Source organism: Dermacentor albipictus, chromosome 1, assembly GCF_038994185.2.
Source record: "Dermacentor albipictus isolate Rhodes 1998 colony chromosome 1, USDA_Dalb.pri_finalv2, whole genome shotgun sequence".
Lineage (NCBI taxonomy): Eukaryota > Metazoa > Arthropoda > Arachnida > Ixodida > Ixodidae > Dermacentor > Dermacentor albipictus.
The window spans coordinates 129,004,273-129,014,488 of NC_091821.1; the positions used below are offsets into that span (position 1 = coordinate 129,004,273).

Below are 10,216 nucleotides of genomic sequence, written 5' to 3' on the forward strand. Positions count from 1 at the left end.
GCGAGTTTTTCAGGCTATAAGCAAAGTATCAACTCTTCGCGATAGTATTCAATTTTTATTTTTATTCCCTCTACTGAAAGAAAAATAAAGGTAAAAAATATGTACAGTTCAGCGAAAGCCTGCACGCTTCAAGCATTTCGCATGATATTTTAAACCGATTAAAAGTAGCAAAGAGAGATTGCATGTGGCCGAAAATGCAATTTAGTAATAAAAAACATTAAACAAGAAGCCAAAATCAAAAAGAAATAAAAGATACGCACTGCGGGGCCTTCAGGTATACGAAGTTCCCGCAGATGACTTGAATTGGCAAAGGGATATGGTGAATGTTGAAGGTGGTAGCGCCTCTGTCGCGGTACAAGGAGGCCATAGAAAGAGCCCACAAGACCTAATGGCGGCTCCAGAAATGGCCATGATAAAGATATGCCGTTCTGCAAGGTTAAAAGCAGGTACAGAGAAATAATACCGAAAAGATGACAGACAGAAAGAAAGGAATAAATGAAAAATGAAAAAGGGGGTGGGCGGGGGGGGGGGGGGAGTTAAACTGGACTGGGCCGGGTTGGCTACCCTGCACCGGTGGAAGGAGAAACGGGAGGAAAAAAAACTGGCTCGCCACCCCGACCCTGCGAAAGTGGATGGCCAGCGAAGCTGTTCGAAAACCACTCAAATGCCGTCGATGGGGATGTGAAATGTTTTATTGGCCGGCCTAGTCTTAGCACGACACCGTTGTTCAGACTTACGATTTTGCACTCTCCGACGCTCCTCGTTTTCACGCTGCTTTTCGGGAGTCTTTGCGAGGTCTAACCATAGCGGTCTTGCAATGAACTGGACGAGTTGCTCTGCAAGTCTCCCTTCTATATATGAAGTTTGGTGACGTCACTCACTGATTCTTACGCTGCTGTTGCCCCTTTCCCGCCGGAGCAACTTATGCAACCGTAATCTTTACCGGGGAACACACGCGGAGAGAAGGAACGTGCCTCGCATTGCTCACAGGCGCATTATCATCCATCATGCGGTTTTGACGCTTGTTTTGTGCTTTTCTTTGATGAAATGACATCTGAGCTGTGTGTTGTATGCCTGATTCCAAAGGAAATGTGCACTTTTTTTCGTTTAATTCTTTTTCTTTTTTGCTGACGGACACGAAAACTCCTGACCAACTAGAGGCTAACAGCTTTGCTGTAAAATTAAAAGAAAAAGAGGAAGCCTGTAGTTCATGTGCATTGGAGTCGCCGAGGTAACTGAAGCGCTGTGTCACAGACGGTCACTCAGTCCGGTTGCCTTTAGGAATCGCAGCAGCACTTTTGTGGCCTTATACTGCCACGATATGGGAGACCATGATCCCGAGACCTTGTTCAATGGGAAAGGTTTTCTGTCTAGCTGGTTTAGAGCAGTGCGGAGCGCAAGCCTCCCATCTTCTAGGGGCTGACAGTAGCAAGCAGGTGTTCCACACTTTCTTCACAACAATAGGCATTGCAATCAGTGCTACATCGGTCATTCCTATCAAGAATGTGTTTCAAGAATGTGTAAGAATGTGATGAATGTAAAGCCCAACGAAAGCAACAAAGTAGTGTTTCTTCACTTAGGCGACGCCCAGGTAACAGGCGCAGCTGCATAGAATAATCGAGTGAATGCAAACGACGGGTGAGTGAAATCAGGTGTGTGCCACCTCCGTAATATCATATGTGCTAGCTTGCTTCATTGCCGCGCTGTGTAAATTCCTGATAAAGATCATCATCATAATCACCAGCCTGGTTACGCCCACTGCAGGGCAAAGGCCTCTCCCATACTTCTCCAACAGAAGATATAGAAACAAAATTTATCCCTTTGTGTGCCTTCCTATGGCAGCTTCGTCGGCGATGTCGTTTGTGTGCCTTCCTATGGCAGCTTCGTCGGCGATGTCGTTAGCGGAGATACTGCAATCACCGGTAGCCAATAGCTGAAAAAAGACACTTCATGGGGCTGCATTTGACCACGGAATATTGCACACCGATTAGCCGGTTGTTTATTAATGTAATCAACGGTAACACTCTCCGAACGCGTCGAAGTTGTGACATGAGATATTATGTGTTTGATGTTAGCCGATCTTCATGGTATAACCACTTCACTGGTGGCTTCTGTCAAAGTAATATGTATGCAAAAAATCCAGAGTTGCTTGCTTCGTAGCAAGAAATAGGCAGTTCAGCATCTTTCATAGCCCTGGAGCGGAAACGTGCGCTTGTTGAATGTACAACAATGAACGTACTTGTTGTGATTCACGTTAAGCGGAACTTTCTTTAATCATTCCAGTTAAACGCTATGCATAGACACACATCGCGTGAGCAATTTTATTTTATTTCCGACTACCCGGAAGAAACTGTTGCCGTTCTTCTCTCATCGCAGAAGTGTTGCGCCGTCTGGCTCCGCGGTAACGCGCACGTTCATGTTCTGCATCGCGTTTTGCAGCAGAGCAAACACGTGCCTGCCCGGCAAGATGCTTAGCCTTGGTTTTGAAAATGCACTTTGGTCCCACGACCCAGCTGCAAATGCAACAAACTCCCACAATGGCTACGTTTGTATGAATTCGACAAGAAAGAGTCGAATCAGACTCGGACATCGAGACGGGACAGCGTTTACGCGAGCTCGTATACGTACGAGTCAAGATTGCTGCGGCACCCTGCGGCGAGGTAAGAGAGAACGCAGCGCGTCCCCATTCATCGCTGTTGGCTGGGAAACTCCGACCGGAGACGTCCGCTTTCACATGACCGTTGGTCGAGCTGAGTCAACCCGTCCGGTGCAGTGAAGCTGGCGCTGCCCGACCGTTTAGCGTTCACGTGAACACAACAGGAAAATCTCTGCCCGACAAGTCAGCAGACTGCGCTAGACAGTCCGTCTGTTGCAATTTTTCTTCGCTTCATTTTCCTTTATTTATCTATCTCATTATTTAAGTGAACAACCAATTACTACAAATACACTCGACCCGTGTTACTCGGGTTCATGTAAACGCCCCAAATGCAGGTTTTTGTATGCTTAGCAGTTTCGCTCTGTTTATGCTAATTTGTGGACCACTTGCCACAAGTGCCGCCCGATGAGTGTGTAACCCGCATGCATGATTTATTATTCTTTTGTTCTCCCATTCTTTTATTCTCTCTCCTGCTTCTTCACTCACTATGCTGCTTTCCTTTAATCTCTGTCCTGTTCTTCGCCGATTCAAAAACACCCGTGTACCGGGTGTACGTTAAAAAACCCAGGTCGCCAAAATTATTCCGGAGTCCCCCGCTATACGGCGTGTCTCATAAGCATATCGTGGTTTTGGCACGTGAAATCCCAATTTTTTTTTTCATGACTGATTATTTTATGTACATTTTCTCTCCTAAACCAGTTGGCGTTGCGCCCCTACTGGTGGCAGTTGCCAGTTAGCTCTCCTTCTCCTCTCTGTGATTGTTTTTAAGCATGCAAATGTTATCATTATTATTATTATTATTATTATTATTATTATTATTATTATTATTATTATTATTATTATTATTATTATTATTATTATACCCACATGGCCCGGCCATGTGGGTATTATTGTAATATGTGTAATGTGTAGAATTATGTGTAATGAATTTGTATAGTCTTCGTGCTTGTGGCTTCAGACGTTCTTGCGGTGTTATTTATTATGCTATATGTTTCTCAAACTTTCAAGCAATAATAGTTTTCGAAACACAGCAAGTCAGTAAGTCTCTGCGCATATGCACAATGATTGCGAGTTCTTGCATTTGTAACGCAATTTTTTGTTGAAAATTATTGATTTGCATAGTCCCAAATCCGCTTGATGGCTGAAGGACAAACTTTACGCGAATCCATTTACTACCCACCATTCCCACACTGAAGCTCCCGCAGACATTAGCTCCAGAGTTCCCAATGGAAAATTCTGATAGGAAACTCTATGCTGTGGGGGATGGGGAGTGGGGTGAGGGAAAGGAAGTTTCCCTTTAACGTAAAAACTCCAAGAGAAGAAGTTCCCGCAGCCAGCATTGAGCCTGTAACGGTGCCCTCTGAAAGGCATGCAGTGGCTCACGACGCCACTCTTGTGGTTAGCACCTCAGTGCACAAGGCACTCCTAAGAAAGCAACGAGTAACGAGGAGATAGGAAGCGATGGAAGAAGTGCGATGTAGTAGCGGTTCGCGAAGCCCTCGGCTTCCTTTCTGGAGGCAAAGGGGAGGTGTAGTACAGCCCTGATCATGTCGCACCGGTGTACAAGGCAGTCCTAAACCGGCACCGATGTGAATAAAGTTAGTCGGTGCCGACTACATGTGACAAGCTTTTCACTATGATCTGTAACTGCTGAATGTTGCGCAGATATCCTCGAATCTTACTATGGGGAGCTGTAATGTCCTGTGAAACCTAATTGAAGCGGCATTGATGTCATCTTAGTGCCGCAATACCGAATACTCAAGGTGCAAATTTGAAAACGTTCTCATGCATGGACAAGCTAAGGAGAGATTACGAGATAAGATTTGGTACGGAGAAAGTCAAGGATTGCAGATACCTGTAATATTTCTAGGTCATGAATTAGCTATAATTGCTCGGTTCTCACCCTGCCCCGCACAGAGGGCTTGAAAACGCGCTGTTCACCTTTTTGAGGACATGCCGACTGAGTGCTAGACCTTTAAGAGCTGTCGCGCGCTGCATCACGTTTACGTGCACAATTCCTCTCTGTCTCTCCTTTTTACTGCGACATCAGTTGGGAGGTGGTGGTGGTGGTGGTGGTGGTGGTGGTGGTGGTGGTGGTGGTGGCGCCTTCTGCACATGGAACGTACCCACGAGGGGGTACTGGCCAATGATCGCAACCGAAATTGAGAAGATCGTGGTGTGTAGGTGCGCAATTCTTCATCGCCGTCATGGTCGTGAAAACAGTGTCGATGGCACAAAGTAAGACGTAAACGACAATGACGATGATGGTTACCAAACATAGCACATACGAAGAATGGAGGATGCCCCAAGAATCCGACGGTTGGCGGGAAACAACGCCGAAAACATCGACAGCGTCACTGTCAACAACGCCATCCCAACGACAACCCCACAATTAGTATAGCTCACAATTCACAGTGACCAAGCACCATCAGCAACGCAAATGTAGAGGGAAAATAGTTAATTGATTTGCACTAGTCTTGCAGGCCTAAAGTCATCATTTTGATATATTATTCTCTCACTCCCTCTCTTTTACAAGTTTCACTGTATCACTTCGCTCGGGACATACTTCGTAGACAAACTTATGCCCCATACGGGGCGGATAATTTCCAGCTGGAGCCTTTAGAACTACATCACCGAGGTTGAAAAACGAAAAGCATTTAACACAGAAACTCGTAAAGGATGTGGGCTTACCGTGTACGCCAGGCATACTTACATTATACTGCATTATTCTACAGCTGCACCTACCCTTTCTTTGTTAATGCGAAAGGGGGAAGTTAAAATGAAAATTCAGCTGTTAACGTCACAAACCAATTCCATGCGACTGTTGTTTTATTAAGTCCTTCTTAAGAAGCGCCGATTATGCACCTGCTGAAGCCTCGTTCACTCTGGTCGAATGTGCTTCTCTAACATTGTTGTGCACCTAAACTGTTGCCTTTTTCGTTTCTTTTAGCTCTAAGATTGAGAGAAAAAATACGAGTACTCCAGTGCACGGTGAACAACCTGCAAGACCGAGTAAGTGTGGCACTCTTTAGCTTATCTGTTTGGGCGTTAGTTATGTGTTCGTAATTGAGTTACCGGCCAATCTGAGCCCGCAAGACTTACTTGCACAGGGATCTCTCACGTTGCATGCAACAAATAATAGCGTGTAACAATATTACTGGCGACCCGCCGCGGTAGCCCAGTGTCGTTACGCTGCCGACGGTTCGACCCCGGCCGCGGCGGTCGCGCTCCGATAGGGGACGCTATGCAAAACACGCCCGTGTGTGCCATGCATTGGGTGCACGTCAAAGAACACCGGGTGGTCAAAATTATTCCAGAGCGCCCCACTACGGCATGCCTCATAATCAGGTTATGGCGCGCAAAACCACCAGAATTTAATTTTTTTTATTAATTTCTTCAAGCGTTCATTGTCTTTTTGAAATGACAGGAACGCACAAAACTCGATAAGAGCTTTGTTAGGACGATAGCATTGCTGGTGAGAAAGCCTCCTGGTTATAATTTCGTTGTAGCGCGCGCTGTAGTGGCCATTACACAGGCTATTTTTGTCAAATATCTAACGGACCATTGCATATGTATTGCAGCTACTCTCACGAGTAACAGCACAGCAGACGATCGCGGAAGCCGGAGCGAGTGCCAAGACGTTAAGATTATGGGTGTGCGAATGGTAACTCTCGAGACCTAGTCGAATCGGAAACGAATAGTGCCAGAAGCGAATAGAATCGAATACTTTTTGAACGGTTTTCGAATATTTAACAGCTGTTTTGCCATTAATATAAAACAATGTTCACATCGCAGCATAATCACAAGGTTAGCAAGCTTCTATAATTACATCGTAAATTATGCAGCATTGTTTATTGAAAGCAGAAAATGAACATTAGAAGCAAACAAGCAGTCTATTTGCATACTCGGGAATCATTGGTGAGTGCGCACGACAGCGAATTCGCCGGAAAAGCCTGGCTCTAGGGACGACGCATCGTGCTCCAATACATAATGTAACTTCTCCTGTTTTACATCTACTATGACAGCTAGGAATAAATGTGTCGCACACTTGTTCCAGTTTTTGCTTGAGCGAGCCTAGTTGGCGATTTGAAATGTTCGAAAAATATTCCTATTGCGGAATCGCGACTATTCGATTCGAAGACGGAACCGAATAGGGCAATATTCAGTTTGTTACTCGAAAGCTTCGAATATTCGCACACCCTTGGTTGCAATGCTCTGCTCCCACGTGACCACTTTCAGCGTCATGACGTCATGGCGAAAGTGAAACTGGCTGTAGAAAATTCGAAAAATTCGTAAATAAAATAAACAACATTCTTGGGCTTTACAAAACGTGAAACTAAGCGTGAATGTAAATGTTGCAGGACAAAGAAAGGGTGTTCCAGGTCATGCAGTACAATCGCATGGATGGCAAAAAGCTGGCGACATGGCTCTGCATGCCGGTAAGAAGAGAAGAGCTGCAATCACGAACGTAATTTGCGCAGTCAGTGCGCAAATTCGATCTGATTACAACCTACAATGTACATCATGTTTGCCTTTGCATTCTTTCCGAAATAAACAGGAGCTTAAGCGCCTGCAATGCAGCCAGCGATCAAGTGCAATGAAGAATAGCTTGTATTTGGACATACTGCGCAAAAATATTCTCTATCAGTAAAGTTTGTCTAGCTAAAAAAAATTTTTTCAACACAAATTCAATTTAACTTTCTTTACTCAACATAATATCACTCGATTCATCGCACTTCACGTGCGAAGTGCTCACTAAAGGACGAATAGTACCGAGTACATATGGCAATCATATGCCCTGGCCTGTACCATTCTAAAAAAGAAAGCGGCGCAAATATGTCTAAATGACCCTCCACGTGCGCGCGTAAAATGAGCTGCAAGTGCTAGCAGCAAACGGCAACGTTGTTTTCGCACTCGAGGAGTAGATTTTAATGAAAGGAGGAGAGGTCGGCCTGGAAAGCGCGTCTGTAGCCTGCTACTCCTCACTGGGGAAAGGGGAAGTGGGAAATACAGGGAAATGTAGCTGGCTAGTGATTATGTTATGACACAATGAGCTACTATATACACGTTGTCCGCGCAGATGCGCGCTGTAGGCACAATACACGCAATCGAGTAATCTGGCCCACACAGAAAGTTATCGCGCAAACACATTTCGCGCTGTCTGCACATCTCAAAGGTTCTAAAGACGATTGTTTAAACCAGTCCCACGTAGAATGTGCAAGAGTGACTTTATGAAACGTTGGGCATGGTCGACTCTTCTCCACGCATCTAAACTCTTTTCTTCCGAAAAGGGAAGGGAGTCCAAGCAGCCAACACTAGACTTAAGTGTTCTTCGCTCGGTCGCATATTGAGGGCACACGCAAAGTACGCGAGCTATTGTCTCGGGAGTGTGACAGACGCTACAGTCAGGGTCCCGTGCTTGTCTAATCTTGTGAAGCTACATAATTCGAAGCGTGGCGGATGTAAACTGTACATGTAGAACCTTCCGTGAACGATCTAGTTACCTAGAAGCTATTAATTAGTTTGTTGAGTTCCTTATTTTAGCGCAAGCCCTCGCTTAAGGAGTTATTCACGATTACATAATAAATATGTACTGCGAAATTTTCGTAATCTGTCTGTGGTTGAACGCCAAAAAGATTTTGATTCAGCGTCTCGCAAACAGAGAACCTCGAGATGATGGCCCACACAGTCGCACCTTGAAGCACCCAGGGAATACACTAATGGATTAACGGCATACCGCGTAAACGCAAACACACCAACAGACGAGCCTGCCCGACATATTCTAAATACTTACAACGCTGTGCGTCGTACGACATGCTGTAATCTAGTAAGGTCAACGCTCCCGTCGCAACTCACGTATGGGCTGTCAGAGCTGCTTCCAAGGCAACGTCATGTCCCGTGACACGCAGGCCTGGAAGTAGTTGAGACAAGAAATGAAACGCAATGCCCCAATCCTCACCTTTTCGAATGCGCAATGACGCATTCGAAAAGATGCGCAGATGCAGTGGAAGATTTGATCGTGATGTCTGACGACACACCCACATTGCGAGAATGCCGCGAACTTTTGGGGTAGCTTGAGACTCCAGTGATTATTTGATTCCCTTAACTAAATCCGAGCGAATAGTAGATACCGATGCACCGAAAGGCTACACATTGGTTCCCCGACGGACTTGCATGAACGGACATTGCGTAAATTTCACACAAAGTACGAGCTAAAGCATCTCCAGATCGTTCCGCAGCACGCGACTGCAATACTTCCAAGGAGCGCCGCACCGGATCGCACAAGCCAGCAAGAAGGAAAGGCTCGCAGCGTGCCCTTTCCTCCTCTCCCGATGAAAAGGTCTTATACGGCGACAGCGAAATTTCGCCTGGAGTGCCGCATAATTGCTATCGCAATACACAGACTGCCTCCGAAAGATAGTTATTTTCATTTAGGACAAAAAAGCCCTTAGTTCCCTTCACAATACTCTCCAACGGAGTCATTGGACTTGTCCAAGCTTTTCTCCCACTGTTCAAAGCAACTCTGGAACTCTTCAAGCTTAATGCTGTCGAGCGTCCCCTGCGAAGTTGTCTTCCCCTCGCGCACAGTGGTAAACTGCCTCCCTTTATCGAATTTTCATGTTTAAAAATAAAGAAGAAAATCACAAGGAGCTCGATCCGATGCGTAAGGTGCTTGGGGAACGCCGGCCCATCCCTGAGAGACCACATCATTTACTAAAAGCAGTGTGAGCTTTGTCGGGAACGGGACACCAAGCACCCGTGTTCCGCAGTATTGCGCCTTTCCGTTTTACAACTGCTTTTTAATCGCCGTAATATCTCCAAGTGAACTTACTGAATGACAGTTTGGCCAGGTAGACAAATTACCGCTGCGCAATTCCACATACGCCGAATAAGAGGGGGGGAGGGGGGGCGATGATCGTCGTTTTCACAGGAGCGCACTTGTCGCGTTCTTTTTTTGGTATTGTTGAAGAAGGCGTCTTAAAGTGTGTGCAAAGTTGCCTGGTAGTTGGGTCGTATACCCATACCACCAGCTTTCGTCACCCGTGATCATCTTCGAAAAACATAGTGCGTCACTTGCGCTTTAATTTTTCAAAGCGTGGCACAAAATCAAACAATTTTTCTCTTCTTTTCTTGACTGATTCCAAGCTCAAATCCACTCACAATAGTTTCAACCCATGCCAGCAGCTTCTGAAATACTATATATTGTGTAGGGACGACTCTAGTTTTTTTTTCGTTTTTTTTGTGTTGTTGTTGAAGCGCTTCAACAATGTCGTAGGTACCACTGGTTGAAGACCGGCTAAAATGAGGACGTTCTTTAGCGCTCATTTCGCTTTCTGGATCGAACCACCAGAACGACTCGTGTACGGCTCAGTGCCTCCTCCGTAAACAGCGTTTGAAGCATTTCAAGCGTTTGTTTCGTCGTTTTTCCAAGGAGGAAACAAAAGCTCAATGAGATATTCGCTGCCTGTTACGAACAGACGTACGATTTTGCAAGATTAGCGCGACAACAGTGGGGATAACTGTTATCACAAACCCGTACCACAAACCCGTAGATGTCCA

The 10,216-nt window shown here is 45.6% G+C and overlaps 1 protein-coding gene across 1 annotated transcript in view; it reads right to left on the reverse strand.

The window, feature by feature from the left end:
- Positions 1-8,548, reverse strand: part of LOC139049799 (scoloptoxin SSD976-like) — a 90,884-nt gene extending 82,336 nt beyond the window's left edge. Inside the window, exon 1 of the mRNA XM_070525601.1 lies at positions 8,513-8,548. The gene's annotated coding sequence lies outside the window, so the exon portion shown is untranslated. The remainder of the gene's footprint in view (positions 1-8,512) is intronic.
- Positions 8,549-10,216: the final 1,668 nt, after the last annotated feature.